Raw genomic sequence first — 22842 nt, 5'->3', positions numbered from 1 at the left:
AGCAAAACTGTGTCAGAAAAGCCGAGGGGGGCTCTACTCCCAGGGCAAAGCTTCACATGCAGCTGAGTTTGCAGCAGGACTAAGGGGTGGAAATTGAATAGGCAGATTTTGACTTGGTTGGTCTCCACGCAGGAGACCACTCTCAAGGTGCCAGAGGAATAACTTTAGAAAATATAACAGACCTTGAAGTCAGCAAATCAGCAGTGTTATCTCTCCTCTGAGTTGAAAAAAGCCTTGCACACACCTTTCCTTTCAGCCCTGAAAGCATTTAAAGAACATGAATCACATACCAGGATGGCAGTGTAGAACATTTCCACAGGAAGCTCCCAGTGTTGGGTAGGAAAGGCAATAGACTGAAGGAGAGTCTCTGGATATCTGTGTATTAGGTTCCTTTGCCAGGTCCCAGCATGAAGAGCTCAGAAATGCTCTCCTCAAACAGAGCAATCCTAGGATCCAAGGAGGACAAGCTGGTTGGCTTGGTGGTACATTTCCCTGTCAAGGTCTGTTGTAGATCTCTACACCAAGGCCCACGCACAGAGTCCCACACAAAGAGCAGTTTTTCAGGTCTCGGATGCATAACCTTCACCTTCTTGAGCTCTTGTCATTGCTCATCAGTCTTCTTGCACAGTCACAAGATTAACAGATTAAGAGACTTCTGGTTCCCCCTTCAAGTCCTTTGCCTCTGCAGAACCTCTGTCCAAAATACTTTTGAAAGTATCAGCAGAAGATAAAGCTGAAGACAGGACTGATAGCAAGGCCACAGTACTATTCCAAGTTTGATTCAGGAAGAAAAGACAGGCACACTTACACTGTATCTTAGCCTCGATTGCAGGCCTTTGGATAAAATGAAGTAGGGCTCAGGTGTAGAGATGGGGGGAGGTCGCAGGAGAAGATGATCAGGACCATTGAAGTCAGTCAGTACTCTCAGGGACCAGACAGCTAAACAGAAGTTTATCTTCAAAACCATAACACTGCTTTTTAAAAAAACCCCTAATGTAAATACAGCCACTATGGAGATTAGATAGACAGACAGACAGACAGACAGACAGACAGATAGATAGATAGATAGATAGACACATATAAAGTCTCCTAGAGTTAATTACTTTTATATGGGACTGAAAAAGAAAAAAAGATGTGAATAACTCAAAGCCCCCTCTGTAGAATCATGTCATTTAACATTAATCCCAGTGGACACAAAAAGCACAATATTTTTCCATTAAACTCACATTCTGCCTCCAAAGAGTAACTTTAGGGGAAACAGGCTAAAACTGAATGTCAGAGATTTTCCAGTTCAATGACACAAGACATGCACTGAAATTGCATCCCTAAACTTACATGTTGCTCGTCACAGTAAGATAACAGGCCACCTGATTGCTAAGCCTCTTTTTTTGTTTCCTGAAGCAACAATAAAAAGAAGTTTTGAAGCTGCCTAAAAATCATGCCCTTTTCAAATCAAATACACAAAGGACACAAAAAACCTGACATATCACTTCTTGCTATTCATTTCTTCCATGGTAATTTAGTAGTTTTTATGTAACGAGAAAGAAAAACGGAAGTTAGTCTAAGAAATTATTTGATTTTTTAAATCAAAAGTTATTTAAATTATTAGAACTGAGCCAAAGTAAGAACTTGTTTCTAAACTCTCAAAATCTATGGGAAAGGCCAGATTAAGCTCTCATATTTTGAAGAGGTTTCTAGCTCTCTGAGAGGAAGAGGAAACTGTCTAATGTTATCATATCTAAATATTGCCATGTTTAGATACAAATCAAGACCAAAATGTTGCAGTCGATATAATGACCATTCAGAAAGGTTTTATTGGGATCAGCAGAACCTGTGAGACATCTTTTGTAGCCACAGGACAACATATTCGTTATCTGAATCACCATCTATTTGAAACACTATTCCTGCTCTTCCCTTTTCCTCAGCAAAATGGGTGTTTTGCTGACACCCAAAGGTAGAAATAAGAAAGGTACCGTGCGTCCTTGTGCAAGCGCAGAGAGTAGTGAAGTGATTTGCAACCTGCTTCTTATTTATACAATTGTTTGAGGCTGTGTGAATTGTTTTTATATTTCTGATAGGTGTAAGTGAAGGAAAAAAGAATAAGCATTCAGTAGGTCAGTTATTGATATGAGAGTCTGAGCAAGCAACAGCAAAATTCACTATGCTAATTTATCTGCATGGGTCAATGGCTATTGACTAGCTGAAAATAAAGGTCGATCACACTGATAGATTTCAGTGCCACAGCTATGAACATATATTAATAAACACAGCACAGAATGATTTTTGACTCTGTTGGAAAGGACAGATAATCAATATCCCTGTGTCCTTGACGAGGCTGAACTCTGTACTTGGATTATGTTAATGAAAGACTAAATAAAGTGCTGATGTTTTTATATAATTAAGATATGGAGGAAAATAATAAAGTAGTTGTTGACTTTTGTTTGTTATTTGATGCTGAAATGAATAAAAACCCCATCTAAACCATTTTTAAAAAGTAACATTTTTTTTCACAAGCATCCTCTCCTATCCCAGATATTAATACTACTATACTCTTGCTGCAAAAACAAATTCAGTACTTTGCACTGCAAAAAAATGGACAAGTGGTTTGGACGATTTGTATATGAGCCCAGAAGATTGGTGTGGTTTTTTTGTTTGTTGGTTTGGTTTTTGGTTTTGGTTATATTTGTTTGTTTGTTTTTTAAAAGGGACTGTTTTTTTTAAAACAGGTGGTCAAGCTATAAAGGTCCACTGATGGCCTGGCTATTTCATCCAGACAGCATTGTTTTCTAAGACATTTGAAGTTTCCTTTTGGAAAGAAACAAAAGTGCAGAATCCTGGCAACCTGACACCATCTGGGTGCTGCCATCTCTTTCCACTTATTTCCATACCCCACCACTCTGCCTGGCATGTAGATTTGTACAGCTGAGCTGGATGAGGGAGTTAATCCGGGTGAAAACTAACCTCTTAGAGTGAGGAAAGGAGTAGGATGCAAATGGAGCAGCTCTCCACTCCCAGTGTGGTCTTTAAAGTGTTGAGAGGCTGCGAATAGGATAAGGAAACTGAAGTAGGGCTCAGCAGCATGGCCTAAAGTAACCATTAGCTGTAGTGGACGCATCCTGAGATGCAAACTGCAGAGGAGTGAGCCTAAATACATACCTTAATCATGTGTGACCTGTTCTGTGGAACGACTGAGTTTCAATCACTCACCACAAGGACTGGCACAAGTATTTTATTATGCCATTTCACTACTTTTCATGGTCATTTCAAGAAAAACCTAAATTATTCATGTATTTCATGAAATATCTGGCATTAATATTCCAGCTGTACTGTGAAACCACTTATTGAATGAAATGACTAACATTCCCACTCACTTAGAGAATAGGTGCTTTGTAATAATAAATGTTAATTTTCTGGAATCCCATGGAACTGTATGGGTCCAGCGGTGAGCATAAAAGGCTGCACTGTGCTACAAATACATATAATAGATATAGTTTCACTTCTCTTCTTGAGTTAGCAATTCCAAACAATCAGGAACCAGATATTTTACATGTTATCTACCTATTATTTTCTGTATTTTCCTGCTATGAACAAAAACTTCTGCCAGTTCTCAAACTGCTTAGATGATTAGCTTTACATCAGAACAGCAAGATTTATTTAAAAATAACTTTAATACAGAATAAGAAGTTTGATTATGTGTATCTTTTCATATACATACATACATATATATATATCAAATCACAGATTCCTAGATGATAGAGATAAACCAGGATTTCAGAACTGTAATCTCAGTTCTACACCTACACATAAAGGCACACAGATAAAGGCAGGTGCTAGTAAATCTTTGTGTCTCTTCCAGTCAACCATTTGAACTGTGCATGCTCTTGGATGAGCCTGCATCTTGGTGGTATCCACACACTGCTTGACAATAACCCGGCAGTGAATGTGTCCAAACTGCTATTCCTTATGCTGGACAAACCTTTTGCACTTGCATTATGTTGCCTCCTGGTTTTAGCTACTTTTTCTTTCACTACACAAAAAGTTGATATCTCACCTCTTTCTAAGGCACAGAAAAATGCCTTATAATAAGAAAATATCTGCATGAGAAGCAGTTAGTGAAATATAAAATCCTTGTGGATGTGAAAAATCAGAAGCATATCAGTATTTGTCTTTAATCCTTTTATTCTCCCCTCATCTCTCTGTTTGAAAACTTTTAGCTTTTCTTTCCCCTCTGAATGGAGCCCCTGCACCAATTGTCTTTCTAGTGTCCCTATCAGTAAACGAGTTTGTGTCTTAAGAAAGAGGTGGTTTCTAGTAACTAATTCACATCCCCCTTTCCTTTCAAAATAGATTTAATTTTTACTAAACCATAAACCTGTGTACTATCACTTACATTGAATGTAACAGGACAAAATATTTTTTCTGCAGTAATATTTTGTGTTAAATTTATCTGAATTTGACCATTCAGCTCAGTTTAAAATCAAGAATTCAGATTTTCCAAATATTTTTCCCTTTTCTTTTTCAATGGAAGTAGAAGTCAAATTGAACTGATTTTATTACTAGCTTACTTTGTTTCTGAAACAAACACAGCAGTTTCAAAAAACTTTTTCCTGCACAAGCAGTAATTTCTGCTTTCAAATTAACATTTTAATCCTTGACACTTTGTAAATATTTTTCCTAAAGTAGTAAGGTAACAGCTTTTGCAAACTCCTACATTACATATGAGATGTAAACCCTTTAGTTTCTTAGCATGAACCTGTTAGGTTAGATATAAGTCTGCTTAGAGATGTAAGCAAAATCATAACTGTTTATCTTTGCAGTTACCTGAACTTAAAAAAATCAAAGTTTATGCCGATTATCCTTAATATTTGCTGTTTCCGGCTTCAGTTAAGTGACAATTTGTATTTTAAAATGCGTGTGAAAGCCCGTACGCATACACAAAGTCCCTTCTACTCCATCATTTCCATCATTCATAATGGCTAAAGCCGAAGAAGCACAAGAGAATTCTTCGTTCTCTAACCAGCATTCCCAGCCACTCACACATGAAAAGGAGACTTCTTATCAGCTAAACAACTTATATCTTCACCTTCCCATCCATCTGCTGAATGGAAAAAGAGTTCAGATCATGAGAATCACGGAATTTCACTGTAAATAAAAGTGTTTAGCTGTTTTATGTTCTCCCCTCCTGTTCCTCTTCTGCCTCTTCACACGTATTTCCCAGATTTCTTTTTGAATATGACAAGAAGACCTTTCAAGTATTTTCCTCCTGTAATAGCCCAAACCATCTTTGAGCTGTAATGCCAGTCCATGTGTTGCACTGGCTTTCTGGACATCCTAAAAGCTGGTACATATATTTCACTGAAATAAATATATCTGCAGATTTGAATCAGTATAAAATGAATCAGTATTAAGCACTATAAAACCAGATTAAAGAATACTTCTACTGATGTATCCCAGTGATAATATTTAGGTGTCACAATATCAAGGTAAATTGCAGTATAAAAACTGGCTATTGATCTGCCAGTCATTTAGGTCAGACACCTGAGTGTAAATCCCTCTGGACCTGTCCTGGCCCACATACCTAGCCCTCCTTCCCATGGGGCAGCATTTTGGAGATCACTCAGCTTTTATTCTGGTGTGGAATCAGACCCCTGTTGGGGCACACAGACAGAGTCCTGGGTACCTCAGTTTAGAGGAAAGTTGCTTTTGTATACTCTTCATAAATCAAGTCTTAGAAGTTGCAGAGATACATGCATAGTTTTAACCTTAGAGCATTCTGCCCAGTACAGAAATTCACAAGATTGTTGCTTCACTCCTGTTTTTGAGGCAAACCTGCCACCAATGAGAGTCCAAAGTGTAAGATGTTTATTGAGCTTTAGTGCAAAGTGGGGAAGCTTCTCAATCTCCCACTTGAATCCTGGATGTCTCAACTGGGCACAGAGACAATGTTATCTTGGTTATTTTCAAATATATTCTCTGGGAAGATAAAATTTGAACATGAAAAGATGATATAACGATCAGCTGCATATTTTTAGCTGCATGCAAGAATATAAATATTCTTGAATATATATATATATTCTGTATGCAAGAATATAAATATATATATAATATATTTTTTTTATTAATATAAAATATTTACCTGATCCCATCTAGTAGCTTCTCAACTGCTCAATGTCCATTAAATCACAGCAGTTAAAACACACTTCCCCTCTTGTCAGCTGCCCTCTATATCTGAGTCCAGGGGCTTCCACATTTATCAAGCACTAATATGTGTCTAGAAAGCAAACAGGCTGAAGGTGAAGAGGTATCACCCATCAGCCTGTCAGCCAGGCAAACAAAACCTGGCATACAAGTCCAAGTGCGTTGTGATTCTTTCTTTTCAGAAAGATGTTCAGCAGAATAGTGTACTCTGGAGATGCCACACCTCCCAGTCAGAGAGGTGCCAGAAGTAACTGTGATGCTTAAAGTATTATGGGAATCAGGAAAACAAAGGAATCTTAAACTGTCTCCTGGTGTTAATTAAGTGGAGCTGGCCAGGTATTTGCTTTCAAAGTATTTTTAATAGATTGTCTTGGGTTATGTAACCAAAAAAAAAGTGTATTCTATTTCATCTGTTGAAACCAGTTGGGGAGATGTTTGTTTTTCTCTGTCTCTTGTAACTCTAGGGGGGATGAGGATGGATGCCTTCTGATAATAGCCCATCTGTTAAAACCAGGTGGGGCAGTGTTTCTTATCTCTTCCACCACTGTCCACTCTCCAGGGGATATCTTCTGTTAATGGGCCATTGAGGCTCACCAGTGACATGACACATTACATCATCCCATTGTGAGATGCTCCACCCAGTGGGGAGGAGCCAACCATTCCCTACCCAGATAAAAACTGAGATGTAGGAACACCAAGCATCCTCTTTTCCACTGGATTCTCAGAGGAAGACCAGACTCATCTCACTGTCACTACAGGATCACCTCTACTCCGACAGAACCACACTTGCCACTCCAGGAGGACTCATTTGGACTGCTTCCAACACCTTGGCCAACAGGGTATCAGGTCGTATTCTTGACTCCATCAGTATTTTCTGGTTTTTCCTTGCTTGTTGTTTTTTTGGGTTTTTTTGGTTTTTTTTTTGTTTTTTTTTTTTTGTATTTATGTATTTATGTATTTTGCATTTAATATTCCTAGTAAAGAACTGTTACTCCTATTCCCATATTTTTTGCCTGAAAGCTCCTAGTTGCAAAATTATAATAATCTGGAGAGAGGGATTTTTTTTATATTCTCCATTCCAAGGAAAACTTCAGTTTTTCCCTGACAGATACCTGTCTTTCCAAATCAAGACATAGATTTAACAGAACTGGTGGTGGAAAAAGATGGTTTTTCACCAGCCTCTAGATTATATGGGGATTTTTTAAAAAAGCCAACATAATCCAGACACAAACCCCTAATTTATATATCCTGGTACCTCAGTTTCAAATGGAAGTATTTTTTTTCCTGTGACTTCTTCTTTCCTTGACATTTCAGCATATTAATACTGGGAAAAAATGCAATGAAAAATACTTCAAAATAACTATAATTTGTTTGGTTTGATGATTTTTGAATAATTTTGGGAATCTGGAGAGGTCCCAGCTGACAAGAACCTGGCAAACATTGTCCCAGTTTTCAAGAAGGGCAAGAAGGAAGACTCCAGAAACTAAAGGCCTGTCAGTCTGACAAAGTTATGAAGAAGATTATTCTGGGAGGTATTGAAAAACACCTGAAAGACAACAGAGTCATTGGTCACAATCAGCATGGCTTCATGAGAGGGAAGCCTGCTTATCAAATCGGATTCCTTTTATGACAAGAAAACCCACCCAATTAATCAAGGGAAGCCAGTTGGTGTAATCATTTTGGATTTCAGTAAAGCTTTTGATAATGTCTCTTACAGGATCCTTCTGGACAAAATGTCCAGTGTGGAATTGCATTTTATGGAAATGGTTTGCTCTAGCTCACCCCTGGAAAGTGTATGGTTTATCCCAAGTCTGTACCCTCCCTGCAGTATCGTGTATCTGTAGCTCTATTGGCTGAGGAATGTTACCGCGCCCCTTTGAATCTCCCTGTCCAGAGTGCAAACGGAGAGGGCTCCTCCTCTTTGCCCGGGAGGCCTCTGGAGGCTCTGCTCTCTCCCCTTCCCTCTCCCCTTCCCTCTCCCCTTCCCTCTCTCCCCTTCCCCCTCTCCCTCAGTGACCATGCTGCCTTCCCGGGGTTGAACTCCAAATAAACCCTCATCTCATCAGCACCTCAGCAGCCGTCTGGAGTCTCTTTGCCTGCCTGCACGGGAACACCAACGACCCTAGAGCCCGGGGGGCTCCCGGGGAACCCTCCCCGGGGACTCCCCCTAAATCAAAATTACAACAATCCAGAACACAGCTGTATAAACACATCATGGATAGGTGATGGAGTCAGGTACAAAGGGCTACAATGAGTGGGATGAAATCAAACTGGCAATCTGTCACTGGTGGGGTTCCACAGGGCTCCATCCTCAGCCCTGTACTCTTCAATATCTTCATAAATTACTCGGATGCAGGACTGGAAGGGATATTAAGCATGTCTGCAGATGATACAAAAGTGTAAGGATCTTCTGACTCCCTTGAAGGTAGGGAGGCCCTGCAGAGAGGCCCTCATAAATTAAAGGACTGGACAATCAACAATCATCTGAAGTTCAACAAGGGAAAATGCCAGGGTGGGGTGGGATGGCATGGCATGGCATGGCATGGCGTGGGGCAACCCTAGATGTATGTACAGACTGGGGAATGAGATGCTGGACCTGGGAGTCCTGGTCAAGGGCAAGTTGAACATGAGCCAGCAGTGCCCTGGCAGCCAGAAGGGCAAACCCTGTCCTGGGGGCACCAGGCACAGCATGGCCAACAGGGCAAGGGAGGGGATTGTCCTGCTCTGCTCTGAGCTGGGGCAGCCTCACCTCCAGTGCTGGGGGCAGGTTTGGGTGTCACAATATAAGAAAGACATTAAAGTATTAGAAAACCTTCAAAGAAGGGCCAAGAAGATGGTGAAGGTCCTTGAGTGGAAGTCGTATGAGGAGAAGCTGAGGTCACCTGATCTGTTCAGCCTAGAGAAGAGGAGACTGAGGGGAGACCTCATTGCAGTTACAGCTTCCTCCTGAGGGGAAGAGGAGGAGCAGACAGTGATCTCTTGTCTCTGGTGATCAGTGACAGGACCTGAGGGAATGATCTGAAGTTGTCAGATCAGGGAGGTTTAAGTTGGCTATTAGAAAAATGTTCTTCACCCAGAGGTGGTTGGGCATTGGAACAGGCTCCTCAGGGAAATGGTCACAGCACCAAGCCTGACAGAGTTCAAAAAGCATTTGAACAGTGCTCTCAGGTACATGATGTGATTCTTGGGCATGCTCTGTGCAGGGCTAAGAATCGGACCCAATGATCCTTGTAGGTCCCTTCCAACTCAGCATAGTCTTATTCTGTGATTCTGTGATTGATTCAACCTTTTTTTTTTTTGTGATTACTAAATGAGAAATATTTTCAAGTTCTCAATTCTTAAAATATGCTCACAGACAAAAATAACTTTTTAGCTACCAATAGGTCACATTATTAGGCACATGAATATTTCATGTGAAAGGAAACCACACAAAGCATGCTAATCTAGCAAAAAAATTCTCCTTAACCTCTCTGTTGTGTCTCTGTATAATTTTGATGGTGGTTTTTTTTTTTTTTGTATTCTGCTTCTTTGTATTCATTTTTGCCCAGGTATTTGATCTTTTTCCTTTACCTTTTTACCATACTGTTCTCTTCAGTCTTTGCCCTCCATCACTGCCACCATGTGGAATAAGGATGATCCTTCCAAGGGCAGTGGGCTCAGTAGGATAGAGGAAAACTTGTCCTCACCTTCCTGATGCAGGGCCAAGTGGCAGGAACAAGGAGACAGGAACACGAACACATGAACACATCTTTCTCCTGAGGGAGAAATAGACTGGGAGACAACAGAACAAAGCTGGTAAAAAATCAAGGCCAGGTCCAGATTATGCACTCTATGACTTCACAGGTGTAGAGAAGGACCCAACAGAAAGATCAGACCTTCCCTCCAAAATAGCAGAGGCAAAGAAGACCTTCCTAGGCACAATACAGATCATTGTTTATTTCCTTAAGATAAGGACTGCAGAGAGAAGAGGAGATGCTGAAAAAGGATGAGGCATTTCCCAGCCAGAGGAGAAATGCAGAAATTATCAGTCTGTTTTTACTAGCACAGGATAGTGTAATAAATTTCACTACTTATTCTCAAACTGTCCTCACAGGCAGGTGGTGGTATCCAGGCCTGTGGATCAAGACCATAAAGTCTTAAAGACAGTCTCTCAGGAGCTCCAATTTCACTTCAAAGTGCATTTCTTTTTCTCTTTCTTTATGTCAAGTCTTCCTTTCCTGCTGTTAGAAAAGATACAGAAAATGAATTTATATATTCTCAAGCCTTAAGATCTTCACCACTGAGGGATGAGCCCAGACAGACCCGCACAAAATACAGTGTACAGATTCATAACATGCAAATTTTCCTTTGTGCTGTAATATCACTACAGAAACAGAAACATTACACAGCAATAATAACTCCTGTTGATGTGAAATCTTTTGAGACTATATTGAATGCCTTCATGCATTCCCTCCATCCTAATCTTTAGAGCATCTGTTTTAAGTTTTCTTTTCCTCTGCTAGAAACTTACAGAAGTTTCCTTTTTCACTCCAAGTCACTTGCAGACATTTTTCAGATGCAGAGCAAGAAAGCAAATGGTAAGGAAACAGTTAAATTAAAAAATCTTTAACAAGGAGAAAGGAATATTTGATGCTATATAGAAAACAATGGGAACATTTCATTTTGGACACCGAATTTACGCCAGGTAACGTGGGCATTATGTATCCACAAGGAGAAGTTGGAGTGTCCAGAGGGCACAGAGGGGAGGATATTCAAAGGCAGCGCCCCTGCAGGCTTTCCACAATCCCACAGCTAGCTAGCAGGACAGATTTAAGATTTTCCAGATGTAAGATTACCAGGATTTCGTCCGCCTGCAGTCGAACCAAGTAGTTTGTTACCGCGAACTGCCTCTGCCACCCTGTGGGAGTTTTTGGGAAGTGCGGGAGTGCCCTGGAGCAAGCAGCCAGCATCCTGCAATTATGGACATCGCCTGTTGCTGCAATTCCCCGCCAGCCCGGCTGCCTGGATGGAATCAACCCACACGACACACCGCCAAAGAAGATTAATCTTTTCTGCTTCATTTCTCAATAGATTTGAGTAAAAAAAAAAAAAAAAAAAAAAACAAACAAAAAACCAACCAAAACCAACAAAAAAAGCCACCAAACAAAAACCAACCAAACAAAAAACACACACGCACAAAAAAAGCACTGCCAAACAGCCCAAACTTCTGAATTTGAGCATGCAAAAACTTTGTGGCAATTGCAATCCAAATCTGTGTATTTGCACAGGAAGGAGGATATTTTTGCAATAAAATACACATGATTTTAAATGGCAAAGGCAGAACTGTCAGTAGAAACTGCTCAAATGCATCAGTAATAAGCTGTTTAGTTCCTGGGAAATTGTGTTTTGATACAAGCAGTTGCAGGACCATGAGCATATGTTTTTAAACCATTTAAAGACTAGATGAAGTAGGAGTTACAGAAATAAAATGCAGACAGTAAAGAACCCAGATTATTTTGTATGGACTAGAATATTCATTAAAAAAAAAAATAAAAAAAAATCGTGGCATTGAGTATTCCATGAACCTTTTCAGCCACCTGTATTGTAGGCATCATTGTAGACATGCAACAAAAAAAAAAGTAATTAACAGCATTCCAAAAATGTTTCATGTCCATATGTTTGGCAAAGCTATCAGAAAGATTTCTGCACATCATACATACTAAGTAGTGGAGCTAGTTGGAAAAGAAGTGGCAGTAGAGGGGAGAAGTGTGCTTATTAGTATTACCATTGCTGATTCTGCTCCTCTTTTTCCTCTTCTAGATCATTCAAAATTAAGAATTTTTTTATCCCTTACAACAAAACAAAGATCTCAAGGGTTTTATGAAGACTAATGCAATTACCTAAAACATAGAAAAAGCTAGTAGTCTTAATTATTGCTCCTAATTCTTTATATTGATGTATGTATATATGCACATACAAATGTGTTAATGTATAAATGACTACATATTTATATATACTGCTCTTTATAGTCATGAGAAAGGGAAACTGGATTCTAAGATCTTCTTAGTTCCCCGTAGAAAGAACTGTCATTGTAATATCCACCTCTAGAACTGTTAGCTGTACCTGGGAAGGCCAAGGGTTAAAGACTGTTGACTGTATTGTCTGATGCAGATGAAATCCTCAATTGCCAGCCTAGTCCTGCAGAAGAAAAGTGAGGGTGGAATGAGAGACATTGCTACTGTCCTGAAGTTTTCCAGCATTATCTTATCTGAAGGCAGATATTTTAATCCACTTGTATCTAGACCTAGGGGAAATGAGGTCCTGTGAATTTTGATCTGATTATCATTGAAATTATAAGATCCCTCTCTTTGCATGAATTATGTGTATTTTACAAAAGCTAAGAGGTACACAAATTTTGCTACACTGTGCTTACTGTTATAACTTGAATGACATTTAAACAATAGGTTTAACATTCCTCTAAGTCTGACTTCTTGTGCAGTATTCTGTCTTTATCTGGCTGACTTTTGTGTCCTGACTTGGCTTCCTCTGTGTAGCATTTGAGGATATCTGATGAGGTAACATACAGACATAGAGACCATAATTAAAAATGAAACTAGAAAAAAGACTTTATACTTTCCTGTTCTTCCCATGATAGAGAGAAAAAGTCAGCTGTGAGGGATGATGGCTGCAAGCATCTCACAGAGAAAACTGATCTTCCTGAATGATTGAGTTTCTACACATTCTCATTCTCTACAATCTAAATATGAATTTAGATTGTCCAGCTAAGTCAGTGCCGTGGGAAGCTGAGCCACGTCCTTCAGCAACAACAACATTACATGTCTTTTGAGTCATAAGGAGCTCTGATGTCTGGTGCACTGAACTAGCATCCAGGAAGGTCCAGTTTTATTCCTTGGTCAGCCAAAGATTGATGCTGATTTTGTACTAACTATTTTGTTTTAATCCACACGGAGCCAAGATAATCCCTCAGCCTGAACCTATATGGAGCTGAGTGAACCAAGTCAGGCTCAGTGCCATGCCTCAATATGCTTATGCAAGACACATAGAAGTTATTTGCCCATAGCATGACAGGCATCTGCCATCTCTTTTATAATTTTTTTTCTACAGCAGAGGGCAAAAGGGCAAAAAACTTCACCTCTCCACGTGAAGTTTTGCTGCTGTGGCCCAAGATTCCACTCCATGCAAAGTGTTGCTACAACTTCGTAGCTGTTGAGACAGGGTCTGGTTCTGCCCGTGCTATTCAGGACACAGGACCCTCCCAATCTCTTGGCTGTGCATCTTCCCAGCCCCTGCTTTGCCATGCTGGCACTGTTGGGATCTCAGAGTATTCAGTCCCAGTTTGTATTGCTAAAGCAGTAGTGAGAGACTGGACTGGGCCAATAAAAGAACCTAAAGAAGCTCTCCTTCCCTCCCCTTTCTGGCAAAGCTTCACAGACCATCTCTGCCCACGTGCCAGGGCAGAGCATGTGCACCAAGCCAGGAATACCTCCAACCCCCTGCTTGCCCCAAATGCTCCCCGTGCCCACCCAGCCGGCCCCTTTAGGAGAGTCATGAAGGAACAGAAGAGTGGGCAATGTCACGGCAAACTTGCAAGGACACACTGTACCATATCATCTGCTGGTGGCCAGCCTTAGCTTTATCCCAAAATTGCACTGGATTTTTCTGGGAATGGACACTGGATTTTAATTCCCTTGTGCACCAAGGGGATTAGAGATACAGAACAGGGGGGGATTCTTCATCTTTCCTGCATTGTTCTGCAACCTAGGAGGAGACATGATGTAAGATATCACACGTGATCTCTCAAATACAAGATTTTTAGAAGAAATGAGGGTTGACACAAACATTACTGGTCTAGAAATGGCCAGAATGGGGTAGGACTCTGGCAAAAGTAGCAGTTGCTAAATAAGGGCAGCAAAATGATATCTGCACATACAGAATTAGATCTGGGGATTCAGAGCCCTGTGTATTCTCTTTCTAGGATAATTCTAGGGAAAATGAAATAAAGTAGAAGAGGTTTAATGCTTGGGAATCTAATCACATTGGTTTTTTATTATTATTTAAACAACACATCTACTAAAATTCACTCAATGAAAGTTAAACAAGCTCACTAACAACTTAATTTTCATTTGGTAATTCAAGGTCTTTCTGGAGATGTATCAGAAACACAAGAGAAAAGCTCTCTGCCTCCATTAATGTTTTATGTCAGAGTTATAATTTTATTACAGAATTGCCTTGTTTCAGCCTTTGAGAATAGCATCATAACATCTTAGAGATTGCTATGTAGAGCAGTTTAATTACTATCTGATGGTTAGATCAACAGTGTGAAAGCACTGAGCTCTGTTATTCATGAACAAGCCTGAAAAATTAAACCACTCACTGGAAATTGTTCTTTAAATACTTCTGCAATATCAGTGGGAATTGTTTTTCTAGATTAAAATTCCAAGTAATGCTCCCTATCTATTTCTTTAAAATGGCTTTATATTTGGTTGGTTTTTAGGTTTTTTGACCTGTGACAATAGACGGTATTTTCAGAATTACTTTGCAAGTAAGATTCTTACATTTCATTGACAGTAAGGGCCCAACACTTCCAAAAGCTATCACTCACTTTTGAAATCTGAGCCGAAATCTAATTTCATGACCACTTTTGGTGTTTGAATACAAAAGTATCTCCATTCATCTCAGTCATAGCATGTACTCTGCTAATAGCTTAATTCATCGGGCATTTTATTTAAATTGAAATGTGCATTTTAAGTCAGATGTTCAGAATTCTATTGCTGGAATAATTTAACTGAGCAGAAAATCATATTGTAAATTTATGATACCACAGAAAATGCAGGCTGTTGAAAAAAAAGAATACAGCCAAACAAACCACACTTTGGATTTATTGCACTGAATTACAGAAGAGCTGAAATGGTTTGCTCAAAAGTAGCATTGTAACATTTCTCATAAATAGCCCAAAAAAAGAATTAAAATTTTAGGTCTCCTAGAGGATAGACCAAACCATGTTTCACATGTTTTTAAGAGCATGTATGATTCCTCTGAACAGCTCCTTCCTTAGTCCCACCCTGCTGAGATTAATGAGCCTAGTTACAGGCAGAGAGAAGAAGGAATCGACTCATTTTCTAATTGACATTTAGGAGCAAATGAAATCTAATTCAAGTAATAATATAATGGCTTGTCAGCTTTTGTAACATCTTAATGATGTACATTTATAAAATCCACTCTGATGATGACAGGGTTCATTGGATAGTTTTTTGAAAGGCTAATTTTATCTTGTGTATTCCAGGGTACAAAACACGGGTGACTAAAATTGTTCAGAAGAGCCTCAGTCCTAGAACTTATGAAGGGCTAAGCAACATTAAAAAACTTTTCAAAGATAAAATACAGATGAACACTGAATGCAAAGAAAAAATATCAAATAAAAGAAAAGAAACCTTCTTGAATATTTCAACCCATTGCATATCAGAAAAGACTGAAAGTTAGTAGTCAGCCTATTGTGAAGTGACTAACCAAAGGGCAAAAATATTGACTAATGAACAAGTTCTAAATAAGAAATGTTTTTTCAGAACCAGAAATCAAGCATCCAGAAGAAAATTCTGGAATTTACAGACATGCTTAGCACCTTTTCTTTCCACTCACTCCACGGTGATTTTACAAATTGCAGGTTGAGCATGCTCATGTAAGGCACACGGCCCCACTCAGGATCACAAATCTACTAAGGTTGGCAAAGACTTCCAAGACTGTTGAGTCCAGCCTTTGACCAAACACCACCATATCAATTAACCATAGCACAAAGGGCCATTTACAGTCTTTTCTTGAACTTCCAGGGATGGTGACTCCACCAATTCCCTGGGCAGTCTGTTCAAAAAAATTCTTCCTGAAATCTAACATGAACCTCCCCTCTTGCAGCTTGAGGCCATTTCCTCTTGTCCTGTCTCTTGTTGGCTAGGAGAAGAGGCTGTACCCCACCTGGCTGCAATCTCCTTTAGGCAGTTATAAGGAGCAATGATACCCCCTGAGCCTCCCTTTCTCCAAGAAAAACACCTCCAGCTCCCTCAGCTGCTCCTCATATGACTTAGTCTCTAGACTCTTCACCAGCTCTGTTGCCCCTCTCTGGAAGGATGCTCCAGCAGCCCAGCATCTTTCTTGAAGGGGTCCAAAACCAAGCAGAGCATTCAAGTGCTGAGAACGGGGCACAATCACTGCCCTGGTCCTGCAGACCACACTACTTATGTGCTATGCACAGCTACCCCACAAGTGTTGGTGGTCCAACATCTACAGTGTCTGGGAAAGAGTGTGAATACACAGGAGAACCAGACAAGGTTCCAGCTCCTACAGCTACTGCTCCAGGAGTGGTCTCTTCTACCATGCCTATGCACCTCTGTCATTGCCTACTGACTTTTGGGTGGTTCTCACTACATCCTTTTTGCATTCCTGCACAAAACCAGAGGAAAAAAACCCCAAACCTTCACTATGGCAACCCCCTCAAGTATAATGAAGGCACCTTGTCAAAGCTGCATGTGAGATGAGAGGTTTTATTCTTCACTTGAGCATGTTACAGGGTAGCCTGGGTCTGCCTTCTTTTGAGGCAAAGAGAGGGGTCTGGGGGCTTAACTGAAGCAGGGACACAAGCATTAGATGGGAAAGGTGGGAAAGAAAGGACAAAAACTGGAGACAGAGATCTGGAAATGGTGGTACTGAGGGGAAAATGCAAACTTCTGAAAGAGAAGGGAAACTGATAGAGATGAAGCTGGGCCAAGAAAAAATTGACACTCACAGCCCATACAATTCTCTAATCAAGCTGTATTTAAATTGTCACAGGGTTGCAAAGCCTCTTTTCTTTCCCTTCTACTGCCCACTATTTCAGATTGAACAACTTCACTGTGTGAGAGAAGCAGAGCCTGCAGGCTTCAGAGCAGGACCAGACGGACATTCAGACTGGAAGCAGGATACTAAGCAAGGTTTTCACTGGTGCCTAAGAATGACAAATGAGAGTCTTCTAGAAAGACTTTGCTCAATAATACCTCTTGATACAATTTTCATAAATCATTACACATTTTTACAAAAGAGTCAGCAGTTTTAAAAGAACCCTACTGGTCTTTCATCACTGCAGATAACCCACATCATACAAACAGTATTTTCCAATGTATTCTAAATGCACATATTACCCAGCAAGTGGTCTTGTAGAAATTGAAATGGCCGCCTAAAGACATTTGCCAGTTTAACAAAAAACAGCATTTTGCTGGGAAATCTGTCCAAGTTAAGAGAATCATGGACCTGACAGCAGAGGAAAAAAACCTCAAACCTTTACTTAGAAACCAGATTTAAAATTATTTAGTGTCTGTAGGCCTGTAAGAGATGTGGTAAGTTTTTTCCAGGCTGTGGGTGATCTGTCCCCTTGATCTTTCAGCCATCCTCTATTAAGAGCCTAGATTAAATTAGCTGCTAAAACACAAGGTTTGTTTTCTATGTCTATTCTTGTAAATTGAATTTGTTCTTTTGCTGTTAAAGCACAAGTAACTAGGTTAGTAAAAAGAAGGTAGACAGCACTAGAAGTTGTACCAGTCACAGGAATATCAGGATTAAAGCATCTAAGGGATGAAAACCATAACATGCTGGTATCATGCCCAAAGAATGCAACTGAAACTGTACTGATGAAATAAATTAGAAAGAGCCTTGAAAGTTTATTTGAAGAGTATAGATACAACAGTGCTTAGGACATGAAGAAGGTCATTCCAGGTCATAATTCTGTTAGAGTTAATTTCTATAATTTTATACCTCTCAGTCTTCTCCTGCCACATTCTTTTCAGAGCAAGCTACTCGAGTCTCAAATCTCAGATCTCTCTGGGACTCGAAAGAGGAGGAGGGTAGTTCTTGGACTGAAATTTCTGTTGGAGTAATTTTTTTCCCACATTTGCTGTGAGCAAATTAGTCACCAGCAAACCACCATAAAGCCTATTGACATTCAATTGATACCAAAAACACGGCAAGAGAAACATAATAAAGGACAACAAAAAATCTAGTTTATTGCTAGACTTCTACTCATAGCTCAAAGCCACTTAAGGCTCCAGTAAGCCCAGACACAAATTCCACTACTCTCATTCTGATATGTCACTTGATTGGATATTCATTCGATCAGTCATTTTTTGAAAACACAATCATGTTTTTATTTCTTCAGTTTTTTGATCCTGAAACAGAACAGCATACAGAGTTTTCTCAAGTGGGAGAAGCAGAGACCTTTATGTCTGCCAACAACTATCTGGCAATTACTGAACAGGTAATAAATTTAGCACTAGTGCATAAGATTATTTTTAAAATTTGTGCTAATTGAACTAATTGAAACATAGCAATCTTTGGAACTGCCTCATTCCTGAGGTGTCCGTCATAATGATGTATTGGGGCCTCCCATCCAGCAGATTGTGAAGAAGAGACAGGAACAGAGGTGGAACTGAAAGCTCCCTCCTGTTAAGAGGAGGAAACCATTCAGCACTCCCATTCCTGGTGGTGGTCCTCGAGTTGAAAGGTATTAACTCTCACAACTGCTACAGTTTCTGAATTTACCAGAATAGGATTAATCTCTTCTTCCCCAATGACACTGGGAAAATGAGAAGCTAATTGTCACCACTTGTTGCAGTAGTCTCTTTCAGCACTCACACTGACAGTTTCTCTACTCCATTTTCCATTTTGCCACAGCAAATCCGCAGCCCATAGCACGTGCCATAAAGCACCCTGCCACTGTACATTGTCTTTGCATTATTTTGGTTAAAGAACTAAAGCATAAAACTGGTATACACAAAGATTTCTGATATAGATGTGATTTTTCTGATGTGCTTTATCATTAGATTCCTTTTTGCCTATGTGTACATGAAATGCTCTAGGCTCAGAGAAAATAGAGTAATTTAGTATAATCAGATTTATGTAGGTGTTCTGCAAACCCTACAGACATTAAAGCATTAGAATAAGGAAGTACTTAAATAGGAGGTGAAAAAAAAGCCTTTAAAAATATGTAATTCAATTTTGTTGCCTTGTACAATGCATTATACTCAATTTACTTCCAGTGTTGCATCTTAATAAAAATTATAAAATATAACACTAACTTTTAGGTCAATTAATCTGCATATCAAAAAACTTTAAGATATCCTTCTATAGTCTATTTATAGCAATTATTCTAATAATTGCCAAAGGACACACACATTGAGCAGTACTAATCTAATCATCACTTCATATGTACAATGGGTGAGCGCATTTTCATTTTTACAATTCCTTACAAATACAATTCCAAATACAATTTCCAACTTACTTCAAGGTTTGCACAATGCTCTGACTCGTGCATGAGTTATGATACAAACAGAAATCCAGGCCTTTGGTGGTGACCATGGTCCAGTCAGGAAAGCTCTCCTCCAGTTTCACTCCTCCTTTCTTTTCATTGATGTTGTTGTTCATTACCACTTGATGTTGGTAAGTGCATATGCAACATGAGACCAGAGAAACCTCAAGACAACATCTGGCGTGCTTTCTCAGCCCTGGACAAGATTAATTAGATCTACATAATTACTGGAAAATATTAGTTGATCTGGTTTCAAAAACCTCAAATGGCAAATGACCATAAATTGACCTGTTTTAGTACTTGGTCATCCCTACCATCAGGAAGGTGCCTCTTAATTTTGAACCCATAAACATCCTTGACTTTTTAAAAAATTAATTAACTAATTAATTTTTATCCACTATGAGCATGAAGGGAATATATTCATATTCTAATCTACTTCATTTTTGCACAAGTTATTTCTGCAAAAGTTTCTTTCTAGTAATTTCAAGATCATCCTCCAAATTCCTTTCCCTTAAAGAACTTAAATTATTTCAGTGTTTTCTGGTATGTCATATATTCAGGATTTCTAACTATTCTCAGACCTTCACTGTTTTCCCTCCAAGTCGCCCACATCTTTCTTGAAAGAAAATATCTGACAGGGGACATAAAACTTAACATGAAGCTCTGAGGCATTTCCAATGCTGCCTAAAGAGAAAGGTAATTTCTTTTACCCCTGTGCAGCAAATCCTTTCGTGCCCCTTAGTAGCTTTTAACTGGCATGCTTCTTCTCAACTACATAATAGAGTAGGGATCAACTACTGGAATAAAAAAACCCCGTGATTTTAATTATTATGGAGGAAAGTTTTAAGCGTTCTTATGCTGCAAAATAGACACACAAGACAAGTTACAAGATTCAGCCAGCATTGCAGATGTAAATTACAGATGAGAGCCAAACACAGGCTCAGTTCTTCACAGTACACAGTAGAACTGACATGTTCAAACTTAGTTGGAACATTTCCTATGAAGAAGTGATGCAACGCAGCAGAAAGCAACCAAAAGCATTCTAAAACAATGAGATGGCCAAACACAGCTTCAAAATCTTAGCTTGACTGTAGGAAAGACAGCTGCAATTCAAGGTCTGTCAAGCTGTGGCTTTCTATCCTACTCATTTTGCTGATGGAAGAGAGAATGCTGTTTTTATAGCACTCAGTTCCTGCTGAAAGACCCAAACCAAGCCAGAAAGAAAATATCAGCCCCATGGAGAGGGCAGGATTTAAACCAGTTCACAAGAATTAAGGCTTGTTTGTCTAGATATCTTCTTAATGTAGTGAAAAAGAACCCTTCAGTCAAGGAAGCATCACTCAAATTCCAGCCTTTGTGATGAAGTTAAAAAAAAAATCATTTAGAAGCTGAGTGCTGTGAAAACATCTATACTTCTCCTAGTGCATACCAGTGATAACAGTTTATTCCTTCCCTTAGAATAATTAATACCATGTTCAGTTAACACCAAGTAGGAAAATCCTCCTGTAACTACCTTATTGACACAAATCTTAGCTAAGTCTCTCAATTTCTTCAAGGAGAAAGTAAACATTAGGTTTTCTGGGAGCTGGGCTGGAGAAAACTCTTCTGAAAAAGTTTTTTTGTCTTTTTCATCTCGTGGTTTTGTCAGTCCTTCTGTCTTCTGTGGTTTGATCTTGGGAGCAATCTGCATACAAGATGAGAATGAGTGTGGTTAAGAGTCCTCCTGAACAAACAAAAAGAGAAAAGAAAATGGAAAAGACCAAAGCTGCTTTTTCCTCTCTTCTCTATACCTGACTTTGAAATATAAACTAGCATGCTGTTCAGCCCAGATCAAAGTGTTTCACAGAGATATCCCCAACTGAAGAATTAATTTTTCAGAAGAAAAAGAACAATGCATCATTTGTATTGCATGTTTTCATAAGTCTTATGGCCCTTACCTAAGCAAGAAAGAACTCTGTCTGAAGCAATGAGGATAGGAAGGGAGTAAGTTCAAAACACGGAGAATAAGCCCCTGGATTTAACATCATTTGATAAAGGATTAATGCAAGTGTTTCATTCTGGGGATTGTGATGGGTATCTGATGTATGCTTTGAGTAGTCATTTTATTTCATACTTTGTTACTCATTGGATTACAGTTTATTTCCTTATCAGACAGGTCCAAACTCCAGTAAGTTTTCCTTATGGCTAAATAAACAAGGGAGATACTACAGACACAGGGCTGCTATCCTACCCAGCTGGAGTAAGAAATCACCTACTCCAGTGCAATCCTTCTTTCCCCAGTTTTCTGCCTGGGCTTGCAGCTTCATGCTGATCCCATGCATGGAGAAGCTATATGGAAGCTATGTACTTCCTTACCACTCTCCACATGACTACACCAAATCACCAGAGAATGTGATCACAGTTTCCCTTTAGTTCATCACTTGCAGCCCACTGCAGGGGGGAAAAACTTATTCAGGCTTCATTATGACCACCCTGGGAATAAGAATAGTGATAGAGACTTAGCAAGGCTAAGTAATTCAGTCTTTAACATAGGACTAAACTCAGAATGTTGTATTAATGTATCACAATTTCATTGATGATTGTATAACACAAAATCAGAATTGAACTACTCCTGGGGTAATAATTCAAACCTCTCCATGATCACAAACACTTCAAACATTATTTTATTATTTTCTTTGGATGATACATATGTGAGGATTTGCTTTATTTGTCTTTAGCTTAATGGTGAACACAGCAGTGCTGGGTTGACAGCTGGACTTGATGATTTTAGAAGCCTTTTCCAACCTAAATAATTCTAATAATTCTATGATTTTTCCAGTTCTACTTTTAACACTGTTGTTCTTTGTACATCCATTGAATGTTGATGTTTGAATCCTGGTTACAAACAAAAGAGATCAGACTATTGAGAATTATTTCTCAATGCCTTGATATTCTCCAGATTCACTGAATAATGCTAGAAAAATTACCTGAAGTAATTTTTCCCATTCTGCTCCCCTCTGCGAGATATTCCAGCAGCTCACATGGGTGAGTTCAGCCTTCAAAAAAAAGAAGTTTATTTCTCAGCTTCAGAAAACACAAATCACAACAGAGACCTCTCCTACTCTTAGGTCTGAGAACTTAACATATATTTAGCAGTTCCCACATGACCTGTACTCCACGTCAGTCACATTTTTTGGGAATTCTTTATCTAGAGAACTAATTTCCTCGCCAAGGCTGATAATGACTGCAAGTCAATGCTACTTGTTACTCTCTTCATTGTGTTTGCTTTCTATAGAAATCCACACGTATTGAGAACTTTTCCCTGTAAAATGCTGAGTCCT

General features: G+C 39.3%; 1 long non-coding RNA gene across 2 annotated transcripts in view; it reads right to left on the bottom strand.

Annotated features, from left to right (window-relative positions):
- Positions 1-18108: 18108 nt before the first annotated feature.
- Positions 18109-22842, bottom strand: part of LOC134552178 (uncharacterized) — a 66107-nt gene continuing 61373 nt past the window's right edge. The window contains exons 4-5 of one of the 2 annotated variants that reach the window (XR_010080802.1): positions 22489-22557; positions 18109-21245 (exon numbers count right to left, since the gene is read on the bottom strand). This is a non-coding gene — a long non-coding RNA (uncharacterized LOC134552178). The remainder of the gene's footprint in view (positions 21246-22488; positions 22558-22842) is intronic. The other variant, XR_010080801.1, reaches the window with a different exon arrangement.

Source organism: Prinia subflava, chromosome 1, assembly GCF_021018805.1.
Source record: "Prinia subflava isolate CZ2003 ecotype Zambia chromosome 1, Cam_Psub_1.2, whole genome shotgun sequence".
Taxonomy (NCBI): Eukaryota; Metazoa; Chordata; class Aves; order Passeriformes; family Cisticolidae; genus Prinia; species Prinia subflava.
The sequence above is the reverse complement of the archived record's forward strand: the minus strand, read 5'-3'. Positions and strand labels throughout refer to the sequence as shown.